Here is a 14,255-nt window from a genome sequence, read left to right on the forward strand (position 1 = left end):
TCTTGCAGTAGAGTGGGTAAAATAAGGAGTCCACCTGGGCTCCAACCCCATCTCTGCCCGGTGACCTTGGCGAATTCCCGTTACCTCTTTGGGCCTAAGGCTTCCCATCTGTACACTGAGTTCTTTACCTAAAAATTTCCACGTGAGGATTAGACATGCTCAGTAGTATAGACAGCCGGGCACACACCGGCACACGCCGTAAGACGGCGAAGTACTGGCCATTATTATTAAAATGATCAACGCTGCTAAGGATCCTGTGGCAGATTTTTGATGACTCAGGAGTTTAGAAAACTCCACTTAAGAATGGGGGAGAAAAAAAAAGGCCCATAAATTTCAAGCAGACATATTGCCCGTTGGAATCCCCAGTCTACAGTATTAACCGGGTCAAATTTCTCATAGGACAAATCATCTAAAATATTCTTGGGTAAATTAATTAATTAATTAATTAAAATAAAATAAAATAAAATAAAATAAAATAAAATAAAATAAAATAAAATAAAATAAAATAAAATAAAATAAAATAAAATATTCTTGGGAGAATCTAACTAAATAATATAAAAAATCAAAACTTGCTTTGAAGAAGTCAAAATCCTACTGAAATAAATGAAATATAAGCTTATATTCCTTTTCTATCATAATTATTGGTATCTGTATCTTCTTATAAAATAACCAAGAAACTTATCTCTAGTATATCTATTACTAAGCATATTCAAAACTATTTTTAAAAATAGTTAAAAAAAGAGGACCTGCTTAAATTATAGCCATTAACAAGTCAAAGTATAACTGAATTTTGAAATGTCCTTCAACAGCAAAATTTTTATATTTCATCCCAGGTTAGAATTAGCAAACAAGTTTATTGATGAGTCAAGGCAAACAGTGCTATTTAAGCAATTGTCGAAATTTGAAAGGGAAGAATACTTCCCACACAAATGTCAGATAATTTTCCTTTCTGCGGGTACCAGCCAGCATTCAGCCTTTTATTAAAATTATTATGTGGCATTAATTACCCTGTGTTATCTCTCGGTAACTCCAAAAAAAAGTAAATAGCCTGAAGATGGCTTTGAGAGTTTTAATTGCATCTTCCTATCATCCGGGATGTGTTAATGGAGTAGTTGTTTAATATTCCGAAACTGGGTGGGGAAAAAATAGAACTTGCAAAAACGTTCTGTTCTCGCAGCACGACCTTTGGGGATAATAAAGTAGATTTAATATTAAAGCTCTAACTTTGCATTCCAGAAATCTAAATACCACTCCAGTCTTAAAGAATTAGTAAAATCTGCACAGAAATGTTGTCTAATCATCTTACATAAGGTAACCTGGGATTACTGGCGACAACTTACATAAAAGAATCTATTTCTACGTTTTGTTAAAATTGCTCTTCATTCGTATGGTTTTCAAAATTAAGTGAAAAATGCTTTCCTTGTGCATTTTTTTCCTACTTTTTGTTCAAAAGTAGGAATTTTTCCCCTGATTTATCCAATGGCTACTCAACCAACCTGAGGATATATAACAATCCACATCCCCATATATATTTTAAGGTATTTTATGAAATACCTGGCTCGGGGGCTGGAATTCTTTACTCACTCACAACTCTTCTTCCTCCTAAAGTCAAAAGATACCCAATCCTTGAAATCACCTACTTATGTTTAGAAATACTGCCTTACAAGAATTCTATTTCAGGTGCTAAAATATACCTAAAGAACATATTTTTTCCTGATTATAAAAGCCGTGTATGTTCATTAGATGCACTATACTTTAAAAATAAGTTAAAAGTAAAAAAACAAAAAAAATTAAAATTCACCCAGAAGGAGCCAGTGAAACCCACTGGAGTATTTCATATTAATACCCACCATTTGCTTTGATGTGGATGGACCCGGAGGGTATTATGCTGAGTGACAGAAGTCAATCGGAGAAGGACAAACATTATATGGTCTCGTTCATTTGGGGAATATAAGAATTAGTGAAAGGGAACAAAGGGAAAGGAGAGAAAATGAGTGAAAATCTCAGAGAGGGTGATAAAACATGGGAGACACCTAATTGGGAAATGAACAAGGGGTAGTGGAAAGGGCGGGGGGTGGGGGTGACTGGGTGACGGGCACTGACGGGGGGCACTTGGCGGGATAGCACTGTTATGCTATATGTTGGCAAATTGAACTCCAATAAAAAAATTTAAAAAAAAGAATAAAAAATAATAAAGGTCGCCAGGCCGTGTTGAGATCTTGCTGTAGAGACAGCTGTGTGTCCCAGTCTTGTTCTTTTCACTTTGGTTCTGTTCGCATTTTATAACGGGTTTTTCCTACGCCGCTGGATATCCCTTTATAACTGGAGTGTAACTGAGTATTATATTAGTTGTGGGGGTGCAACCTAGCGATTGGATGTATGTTATGGGAAGCTCACCGCGGCGGTGAGCGCAGCCACCATCTGTCACCATACAGTTATTTCAATATATTGCCTATATGCCCTGCCCCGTCTTTATATCCTTGTGACTTCTTTCTTTATAACTGAAAGCCTGGATTTCTTAATCCCCTTCACTTATTCTGCCCCGGACCCACATCCCCCTCCCCTCCAGCAACCACCAGTTAATTCTGTCTATCCCTCCATTCCTGTTTTGTTTTGTTTGTTCATTTAACACCTTCTTAGATTCCACCTACAAATGAAAGCATAGGGTAATTTGTCTTTCTCTATCTTACTTCACTTAACACCCTCCAGGTCCATCCATGTTGCAACAAGTGGCACATAAATATTATTTCTAAATGTCACTATTTCACTGTGCCTAACATCCCTTTGTTGGATATAGGAATGATATTTTTTTTCAGATAACTCAACAAAGTCAGGTACCATTTATGTGCTTGTATTTCCTTACTCCACGGCACCTGTCCCGTGTAGAAAATCGCTTCTTGAACGTACTCGTTTAGAAGCGCTACGGCATCAAAACTGAAAATATACAGACTGAATCCATCATTTGTTCCCAAGTCTCTGTCTACCTTCCTGTCCCTCTCCGTCTGTCTCTCTCTCCATCACATTTCCAATCTCAGCACCTACAGCCATCACCCATAGTCTTCAGACGCGAGCACCCTGGGCCATCATATTTGGTTCCTATTACCATCTTTTGTCTACAATCCACACGAAAGCAATTCCACGTTTCGAGACACCAGGAGTACATTTACTTTCCTTCATCCCTACCAGCTTCTCCTTCACCAAGCCTATTATTTCAGACCCAGATGACCACACAGTCGCCCAGCTAGCTCTCCTTCCCCCGGCATCGCTAGAACATTCCGCGTCTCTCCACCACACCCCCAAAGTGGTGTCCGTAAAACAAACATGTGATGCGGTGGCTCACCTGCTTCACACCCTCGGACGGTGCCCAACTGCAGCAGGAGAACATCAGATTCCTCACGTGCTCCCTCTTCGTGTGTCCCATTAACTCCCTCGCCATCATCTCTCCTGTCCACACCTTATCCGGCCCTGGGTAATTTTCACTCCAGCTGTCCTGAACTGCTTTGAGTTCTAACGAACGATGCTTTTTCATAAATGCTTGCAGGGTCCCCCGTACGTCCCATTCCTCCAGACTGAACAGTCACCCTTAGGTTAGGCATTGTGTCCTTTCAGTGACCCTCTCTAGCGCACCCCAAGTACAGGCTCAGGGACCTGTACCCTCCTATGGTAGGTGAGGCAGCAGGTCTACAAAATTCATGTTCACTCGGAACTTCAGCATTGACCTTATTTGGAAATAGGATCTTTACAGATGTAATCAGAAATGAAATCATTCTGGATTTAAGATGGACCCTGAATCCAATGACTGGAACATTTGTGAGAAGCAGAGAGAAGAGGACACAGACAGGGACACCTCGTGAAAGCCATGCGGAGAAGATGGAGCCAGAATGTAGTCATGCGGCAACGAGTCGAGGAAGCATCTAGAAGGAACAAAGAAGCATCTTCCTCCAGACTCTTTGGAGGGCATGGGACCCTGCCGGCACCTTGATCTCCGACTTCTGGGCTCTAGGGTTTCTGTTGGTTTAAGCTGCCCAGGTTGTGGCTCTTTGTCATGGGAGCCCTAGGAAACCCACCTCTTATCTTACAATTATTACAATATATGAATTGCTGTATTTCGGTTCTCGCTGGACCAACTCCTTCAAAGTTTCAGGTCCACTGCTAAGTACAGCAATCGACATAAGACAGGCAATTAATAAACATGCGTAAAAGAGAATGACTTTTTCATAATCGTAGGTTTCTACTGAAACCTGAGCAACTCTATTATTTAATCTATGTTCATTTTCCCTGCAAAATCTTTATTATTTGAGATACTGTTGTTGTTGGAGTTTGCTGGCTTTCAAACGACGGTTCTGAAGAAGGGCTTTACCAAACATCCACTGCTTTTACTGACCCATACTCAGTCCCCATCCTGGTCTCAAAACTTGGAAGTGCCTTTTGGGAACTTATCCTCTCGGCAAGTACAGTCTGCAGAGAACTGCCCATCAAGGGCCCGGGGTGCCGGCAGAGGGCAAACAATTCCGAGCCAGCCACGCAGGCCCTTTGTGCAGGCGGGTGAAGAGCACCACGCAGGACGGGCCGCGGGCGCTCCACGGGGACCCTCTGGCCGCGGCCCGGGCAGTTCTGGCTCCGCTGTGAGCTGACAACTGTCTGGCTCAGTACCCTCTGACTCGGCTAACAGACTCCCAGCCCTTCAGCGGGCTGCCCTTTATGGCTCAAGGAATCCAGAACCAGTTTCCATTCCTTGCAATCTGGGAACAGTAAGGAACAGTAATCCCCAGGAGAGACCCCTCCCCCCCTCAGGGATGCGGTCACCGCAGAGTGCTGGCTGCGGGCATGGGTCGACGTCCCATCAGAAAGTCCGGGTGAGGCCGTCGAGCCACCTACCTGGTGGCCCGTACCACCTGAGCTTCGTGACTTGCCAACTTCGGTCCCTCAGGCATTTCCATTTCTTCACACATGGCACGTATTAGAGGGTCCTAGTCTCCCTCACTTATTATCATCTTTACGTATAAAAATTATCCTTCTAAAAAATGCTTATTTTTCACTGAACTAGATTTTCTCAAAGCAAATCATGCTCTAAAAAGCAAATTAAAACATTTTATAAAGAATGTTACCTCTAAATAAGGACAGGCTTTGGTATAATACGTGACACCCTTAAAACAGGAATCATTAGTTTGCATTAAAAGGCCCATAGTGTACCACTTTGCAGCATACAGACCAACATCTTTGATAAAGAATCGCTTTGCTAGCTTTCGCTATTTCATTCAAATAGCAATTAATTTATAAGGAAGTCATTCATTCCGATTATGATTACATAAATGTATAGAGCATTTTTCCCCTTAAACCTCATCATTAAGTGAAAACTAATGTCATTAAAGATTAATTTGAAAATCTTTAATTGTTGGAGCAGGAGTGTCACGTACATATATTGATACATTGAACATAAATTTTAAATGTGCAGCCAAAGGTCAGTGGCAGCAAAAGGGTTTTCCTCAATTTCTTCAATGGCTTAAAGGTTATTTTCTTTTGTATTCAAGTTCTGATAAAGCATAATGCATTTCCTAAAAAGGATCTGAAATAGCTCTCCACTGAAGGACTTCCCCAGAGACTCTCTTCAGACAAAGTGCTCTCCTCTTATTACAACAGAAAAGGGCAAAAGAAATTATACTTCTTGCTCCTTTCTGCTACTTTCTTCACGTTGCGTTACATTTCTGTCATCTTCATTCTGCTCCTCTCTCTTGAATGGCTACCCGTCGCTCCTCACACTCTCCACCTGGTAGACCGTAATGTCCATGACGAGGCGGCTCTTTATACTCCGAAAACCTAGAAACTACGTTATGCTCACCGTGGAATCTTAGCCTCATTTGTGATCCCAAACACTAACCTTTCCCTTTCTGTCCCACATGCTTGACTTTCTACTTCCGCACATTTACAGGGAAGAGGCGTGAGCCTTCACCTACCCCTATGTTTCCCAGTCTTCCCGCATGATTAGTCCACCGTTTCTCTTTCTCTTTCATTTGTTCCCATCTTAGGCTAATCTGTAAATTTAGCCATTTTACTGATGTCAGGCCTCTTCTGTCTTCAACTGTCTTCAACAACATTAGTTGACAACAGATGAAAACCTGTTCTGGCCTAGTCATGATATTAGACACTCTGCTAGTTGCAAAAACAACCAAACACCTATTTCATTAGGGGAGAAAGAGAACATGAGACAAAGGCAAGCAAAAATACAAGAACACAATATATTTGGAGAATTTTATGAAATTTTATTGATCTATATTAAGGAATGATTAAAGATGAAGCTTGAATTTTATAAAGTCAAGATTCAGATCACAAGGGTCTTCTATTTCCTGAGAATGTTACATAAAGGGAGCAGCATAATCCTATTTGAGTTTTCAAAAGCCTCTTTGCAGGGAAAGGTTTGAAGGGGGAAAGCTCAGAAACAGTCTGACAGCTTCGCAGCTATTCAGCTAGTTTAGAAAAAATAATAGAAGCCAGTAATCAGTGGAAGAGAGATTGCAGAGAAGGAGATAAATGAGAAAAATTTAAGGAATGGGATGAAAAAGACTGGCTAACCAACTCCAGGTAATGCATATTAATGCAAAAAGGATTCAGATTGACTCTAAGTTTTCCAATTTGACTATTGAAATGGATAAAAAAAAAAAGAAAGAAATGAATAACAAACGATCAGAGGGGTAGAATTCTAATCAGACAGGATTTCAAAGAATGTGGGATGACCTGTTGAAGTGGGTCCATCTCCACAGATACACCAAACAAATGGAAGGATCTAGAAGTCTGATGGGACAGGGGCCTCCGAGCTGCCTCCTGACACTGATGCCCTTCCCCGATCCCCCGCCCTGAATGTGGGCTGGACCTACGACTCACTTCTAAAGTACCGAAGACTCCGGAAGTAGTACTTTAGTAGTTTCCTGTGGCTGTTACAACGAATAACCACAACCTGGGTGACGTAAAACAACAGAAATTTATTGTGCCATAGTTTCGGAGGCCAGAACTGGAATCAAGGTGGGTCAGGAAATCTACACTGCCCGTAGGAGTTCACAGGGAGAGTCTGTGCCTTGCCTCTTCCAGTCTCTGGTGGCTCCCGGTGGTACTGCTTGACTTGTGGCGGCATCACGCCAGCCCTGCCTCTGTCTTCACGGGGTTTTCTCCTCTCCTAAGGCCACACGTCAGTAGATTATTACGGCTCATCTAGCTAATCCTTGTTTGCACTCAAGATCCTTAGTTTAAGTGCATCTTCGAAGACCCTTACAAATGTCACATTCACAGGTACCACAGGTTAGGACTTGACATATGTTTCTGGGGGGCCATCACTCAACTCACTACACATGGAATGACGCTTCCTACATTCAGTTGTGAAGGAATGTTGTTTCCATGGTCATGCTCACTTGTGCTCTCTCTTGGATTGCTTGTCTAGTTTTTACATCACGAGGCAGCCCTATACAGAGCCCCCCCGCCCCCCATGGCGGAGTCTGGAAGTGGACTCTTCAGCCCCAGCTGAGCTCTGCAATGACCAGCTCCAGCTGACAGCATGACAGCAGCATCATGACAGACCTGGGGCCTGAAGCACCACCGCACCCGGGAACTATGAGCTAATGCGTAAGGATTGTTTTAAGCTGCTAGGTCTTAAAATAAATAAATAAATAAATAAACAAACAAACAAACAAACAAACAAGCAAGCAAGCAAGCTGCTAGGTCTTGAAGAGATTTATCATCCAGCAGTAGAAAACTAACACGGAGTTCACAAAAATATCAAGGCTAGCTAAGTCAACAATAATTAACACAAACCACAGAAATGATTCAATTTATCATTTAAGAAATATTTATGGAGTATCCTCCATAAAACTAACATTGTGGTGGGTTTTATTTAGATCTAAGTCTATATCTGTAATGATAAGTGAGGAGCCCATCCTCAAGAATCGTAGAGTCTCCGGGAACGAAAGGCAAGACCACAATGCATGGTATGACGCAGGAATGTAAACTGGGTGAAGGAATACAACATGCAGAGTAAGGATCTGATCCAGGTCCCAGAAGTCAGGAAAGACTTCCTAGAGAAGCTGAATTCTTAAATTCCACAAACTGACCGACCTAGCACTAGATACCATCAGTGTTCCCTTCCTTTCAACAATGCAAAATTTAAGACACCTCTACGTAGTAAGGACACTTTTCCTGTCCGTTCCACTAAGAACCCTATAATAAATTTAGCTAACCTTTTAGGGCAAGAACATATATCCATTCCCACCGCTGGAAAGGCTGGAGCTAAATTATATATACAGTGGTTATTAAACTTTACTTCATATTTCATGTTTTATTTGGTGTAACTTGTTTTTTTCCCTTATTGTACATTTACTTTCATTTTAAGGAAATTCAAATCACTTTAAGTAATAAATAAATGAATCTTCAATTGTATATAAGGAATTGCAATGGAAGTATAAACAAAAAAACAAAACAAAACAAAACGAAGTGAGAGAGGACAGAAAAATCCCCAGTGTCCGAAACCAAACCTATAATTTTACCAACAAAAACATCTCACTTTTCCCATATTTCCCCCATTTTTGTTAATTCCATCAACATGCCATTCTTGCCTCACATAAAAGACCCTCCCCTTAACCTCCCAGTACTTAAGCACTGCCTTGGTTTTTATGGACATTACTCTCAGGCTAGATAAAATTTCTACTGCTTCTTGTTTGAATTCTTCCAACGTCTAGAAACATTGCTTCCTGGGTAACCTTCATCAGATTTGATGTCTTTGGGAAAATCCCATCAGTTGATAATCTAGCAGCTGCATCTCTGCATAATTACCAATTAGTCTTTTGAAAAATGTGATTCAATTAGGGGCACCTGGGTGGCTCGGTTAAGGGCCTGCCTTTGGCTCAGGTCATGGTCTCAAGGTCCTGAGATCCGGCTCTGTGATGGGCTCTCTGCTTTGCAGGGAGTCTGCTTCTCCCTCTCCCTCTGCCCCCCACCCCCATGTCCTGTGCTCTGTCTCTCTTTCTTTCTCTCTCCAATAAATAAATGAAACCATTTTACAAACTATGAGCCAAGCGTCACACTATCATGGTGTACTGTATTCATTGGCTGGTCCTGCATGTTTCATCCCCTGCACTACGAGCTCCTCAGGAATGGAGATTATGTCTTCATCTTTTTTCTACAGCTGCTCAAGTTCCTCAAGTACCTGGCAAATAGCAGATATTTAACAAATGCTGATGAAAAGGGAAGGAAAAGCCTAGGAATCATTCTCCTTCCTTTGGGTTTGCTCTCCCTACACCAGTCTAATGCACACGTCACTTCTGTATCAAGCTCCTTAAAAGACTGCATGGACCACCTCATTCCCCTGCAATTGTTCCTTCATCACACATGGCGAAACATAAACGCCGAAGGACAGAAATCCATATACGCAAAGTACGGCCCATCACCCTGCGGTACCCACCTAATCTTCCCTATTTCCTGACCACCTGCCTCTCTTTCTCAACTGTGTATCTGCTCCACCTCGGCCTCCAGTAAGACGAGCGCCCGCCACACTTGTACCTACTCTAAAAAGTGCAACTCAACCGGTCTCTCATCCGTGAGCTGTTCTTGGCACCCAGCACGTTCTACTTTTACCTAAGGAACTGAAATACGTTTCTCGTCTTGCCCCATTTTATTGAAAATTAAAAGGGGTAAGAAAATACTTCTAGACCTTCCTGCTCTTAATGTCCTCCACCACCACCAATAATAATCAAACCATCATAGTGCTTAGGCTTATTTCAATAATAAACTTTCAATAAATACTAATTGAATACAATATATTTGCTATCATTTATAAGGAATGTATTTTTAAACAGTGTAGAAAGACCACGCATATACATGTGCTTTTGTGCTTAGTTATGTAAGGGATATACTGGCTGAATATATGGGAGCAGAGGATGCTATTACTTACAAGTAAAATTTAAAATATTAATTTTGAATTTTTTCTTCAACATAAACCAGGTTTTGTTTTGGAATTTCTTTGAATGAAAACGTGTTAAGTCATAGATCAACAAACACTTTCAAAAACGGTTAATGAAAACTGTAACTCATTACTACTTTCTAGAGATAAGTTCATAAATAATAAAAAGCCTTTGGAATAGTATAGCCATTGAGCCAGTGATGCTAATTTTACTAACTCTACCAATGCGAAATAAGTGATGTACATACCAACTTATCTATAAAGATATTACCTGAATAATAAACACAATCTAAGCAATATTTTAAAATCATTTGTCTATATAAACAGATACAAAGAAAAATATAAAACATTAATTCGTATTCTCAAAATAAAATAGATTTGTTAGGAAAATAAAGAAATTCAACAAAGAATGCATTTCCCAGCTTTGTTTAAAGAGGAAAACCAACAAAACGTTAAATGATATAGAACAAAATGAACAAAATGATAACGACCCTGACAGGGTCAAGCAAGAGTCGGGCACTTAACTGACTGAGCCACTCAGGCCACCCCCAAGAAGTTATTTTTAGAAAAACAGGCTCATTTGTGATTTTAATTTTATTTTGCTTTTATGTATTTTATCATATTCTGCAATAAAACTAACTTTTTAAATATTTGGTACAAAATAAAAGCATTGTTTAGTCTCCAATGTTTTTTCAAAACGGTGGGAAATATGTAGGCGGTCACTTACCCTTACCTGGGAGCGCTCAGACACCGCTGAAAGAACACGCGGGTGCTTGACCTCAGATGGCTTCAATCATACAGTTGCCATCTGAGTCCTTCGATCACTTTCTCTCCCATGTGTAGCAGAGGAAATCACGTATGACTGAAAATAAAATTAAAATTGGCTTCAGTAGAGTCAACCAATAATTACAGGTTAAGTCTATTTCAATTCAGGGCTTGTGACACATATTCTAAAATTCTAATTATGTTTCTTGTGAAAGTCCAAGAAAGTCACCTGACAGAAAAGCCAATGGCAAAGCATGTAATTTTTTTGAAAAGACAGAGTCACAGGTGGCCAGACAAGGTCAGCTACCAACATCGCTAGTAATCAGTTAAGTGCTCGGGTCCTGGCATTCCGGGGAAGGCCCGCGGCTGGTGGACGGGCCCCTCCTCGCTTATTGGCTAATTAAACCAACCAACTGCACAGTCTGCCCCGATTAAGGAGATGAAACAGGATCTTAGAAAGCGCTGATCTATTTAGACTCTCGTTCCACTTCCACTGCCATGGAGAAGCATTTAGGGAACTCATCCTTCTATTCATTCTCACGCTCTCTGAGAACAAACGCAGCAGCTGATCAAGATTTTCACATCTTTTATTCCGACGGGGGAAAGGAAAGAGTCTTTCCAGACGCAACACAAATTATGCCTTCCTTCAATTTGGTCATTTCCAATGTAGCTCTGATATAAATTTCAAATATTAGCAAAAATATTCACAGGGTAGTATCTCCTCTTGCTAAACCTGCTGTTCTGTTTTGCTTTGGCAAAAATACGAAAGCATAGCTCACTCTTTTGTTCGACTTCCCTCCAGAGCTTTGATACAGGCCGTTGGTAAAGCAAGATCTCTATTTTTTGACTTTCTCAAAGACGAGACTTAAAGACAGATGTCAAATATTTTATTTCTGCCCCTTTGTATCTAAGCCATCTAAATATTCTCAACACTATGTTTTTCCCCCTTAGCCACCATTTTCTTTTGAAGTCCACCTATTTGTTCACGCCATTTCCATTCATTTTTTTTAAGATTTTATTTATTTATTCATGAGAGACGAGAGAGAGAGAGAGAGAGAGAGAGAGAGAGAGAAGGAGGCAGAGACACAGGCCGAGGGAGAAGCAGGCTCCATGCAGGGAGCCCAACGTGGAACTCGATCCCAGGACCCCAGGGTCACGATCTGAGCAGAAGACAGGCACCAAACTGCTGAGCCACCCAGGGATCCCTCCCATTCATTTTCTAACATTAGAAAGACAAGAAAGGGTCTTAGTTTGAGTGGCCCCAGGGGAAAACTCTACAGTAATAATTCAAGTAAATAGGTCTGCTTGGGAGATGCTGAAGGAAAGGGTTTTTAGATCATCAACAACATCTACCATAACAGACAAGGACTGTAAAATTAGAATTAAAATATGAGCATGGAAAATAAAATAAAATAAAATAATAAAATAAAATAAAATAAATAAATAAAATAAAATAAATAAATAAAATAAAAATAAAATATAAAAAATAAATAAAATAAAATAAAATAAAATAAATAAAATAAGATAAAATAAAATAAAATAAAATATGAGCATGGTATATCTTAAGTCCAAGAATGGATATTTTATGATTATAGTGAAAACAAGTCTATCAGCCCAGTGATGCTATGATCTAGTAAAATCACATGGTTCTCCCTTCGCGGTTACTGAGTCTTCGCTCTACACATGATAGGATTCATTCTCTCTTCCCCCAAAACGTAAAGGCCCCATCACCACGTATCTGCAGCTTCAGAACTCAAACAGGACACGGTAAAAGGTAACCAGGAAACTACGCCATGGTTTCCAAAGTGACTTAACTGGATCATTTTTCTTTTTTTGTCTTGGGGAGAAGGGAGAAAAGGGGGAGAGAAAATTAGTTCTTTTTTAGCATGATGATAATTTCTCTATTTATTTTGTGCAAATGTTGGTCTTAGGGAAATACATAGGAAAGAAATCATCCAAGATAACATAAGTAACCAGGCTGTTCACAAAAACCCCATTCCAAAATATTATAGGAAACTGAATATTTTCCGTAAAGCAGTTAATTCAACTTAACAGGCCCACAGTTTGTGTTTCTGTCTCAGATTGACTGAAATCCAGGCTTGCTGTGGGAATGTTTTCAGCCTGGAATACTTTATGTAATGTCACAGAATAAAGAAGAGCGCTAAAATACCCACATCGAAAAACCAGAATGCACTTGTGCCTACTTCTGTCTTCCTCCTTGCAAGAAAATGACACGTCTCTGAAGTGGATCTATGTTCTGTGCCTGAGACCATTAGATTTGTGCACATACAGAGCATTTTCAAATATTCTTGCAAAAAAATGAGAGTCGTTCTTTTGAGTATATGTATATTGTAAAGTATAAAATCTTGCTTCCAATGTGAATGTCTCTTAAAATTTCAATATGAATGCAATACACTCGATTTCATATTATTTTGCCACCCCGATTACATATTGACGTGAAATCTGAAGATGTATACGAAATTACGTGAAGCCAATTGCTTCTTTACCAGAACCACCATTTTACCCCCCAAACCAGTATTAGTTTAAGAGACTAAATTTATTGACACTGAAATATGACCAGATGCTTCCATTTGTTAATGCAGATGGTATCTTTAAATATTTCATACATAGTAAAACCAACGAAAACCAACAAGTCAGGCAAAGATGTATTTCCACTTGTCATCAAATGAAATAGAAACCAGTATTACCAGGATCTTAAAACTGTTTCCAAGTCATTTTGCTCCCTATGCTTCCTTTTTATATCTAGCCCCAAGAATTCAGTGATATCTCGAACTAAGTTACAAAATGTCGCAAAAAAAACAGTTTTCCTAGATCTTCATCTTTTTTTTATTCCGTCTGGGCATCTAAATTCAAAATATACAAGATCAGATCCTCGGGCCTGTGATTTTCCTTTTTTTTCCTTTTTTTCCCCTTTGTCCTGTGATTTTAATTAAGTAAATGCTACAAGGTTTGTTCTAATTAGTCAAGCCGAAACCTGGCATTATGAGTCCCTCATTCCGCTTACCCATCGTCATGGAGTTAAATCAGAGTAACTTTAATTCTACTTGGTGCCCACGCCGCCTCCTGGTTTCTTCCCTGGCTCTGCGCTCCCCAGCCCAGGACCCCGTGGCATAGACAGGACCAGTCCACGGGCAGCCGGATGACCCCTGGACAAGACCCAGGTGGGCCAGCGGGCATCGGCCCCCGAGTCCACGGCCTGGGGACCTTTCCTGGCTGCTGTCTAGTCGGTCGCTGTGGCCTGGTGCCCGGGGCCGGATGTGCTGCCGGGAGGCCACATGGGGACACGGGGCCACCCTTTCCCTCCCCATCCGTTCACCGGGCCCGCACTGCAGGGGTGCAGAGCCGGAGGGTGATCCTGAAGCAGCAGCACCCCGAGCACACCTGGCACCCCGGGTGGGGCATGGGGGGGAAGGTCCACACCCTCCTCCACGAGGGCCAGCAGGGGGGTGGGGGGGGCTGTGCAGGCGGCAGGGGCACGAGCCGAGGACCAGGGCCCAGGGACGAACGTCCTGCTGCAAAGGCTGCAGTC

General features: G+C 41.1%; 1 protein-coding gene across 2 annotated transcripts in view; it reads right to left on the minus strand.

Moving 5' to 3' along the window:
• Nucleotides 1-14,255, minus strand: part of GULP1 (GULP PTB domain containing engulfment adaptor 1) — a 216,541-nt gene that overhangs the window by 130,787 nt on the left and 71,499 nt on the right. Inside the window, exon 2 of one of the 2 annotated variants that reach the window (XM_055308305.1) lies at nucleotides 10,674-10,802. The gene's annotated coding sequence lies outside the window, so the exon portion shown is untranslated. Of the gene's footprint in view, nucleotides 1-10,667; nucleotides 10,803-14,255 lie in introns of both variants that reach the window. The other variant, XM_055308304.1, reaches the window with a different exon arrangement.

Source organism: Nyctereutes procyonoides, unplaced genomic scaffold (assembly GCF_905146905.1).
Source record: "Nyctereutes procyonoides isolate TBG_1078 unplaced genomic scaffold, NYPRO_anot_genome, whole genome shotgun sequence".
Lineage (NCBI taxonomy): Eukaryota > Metazoa > Chordata > Mammalia > Carnivora > Canidae > Nyctereutes > Nyctereutes procyonoides.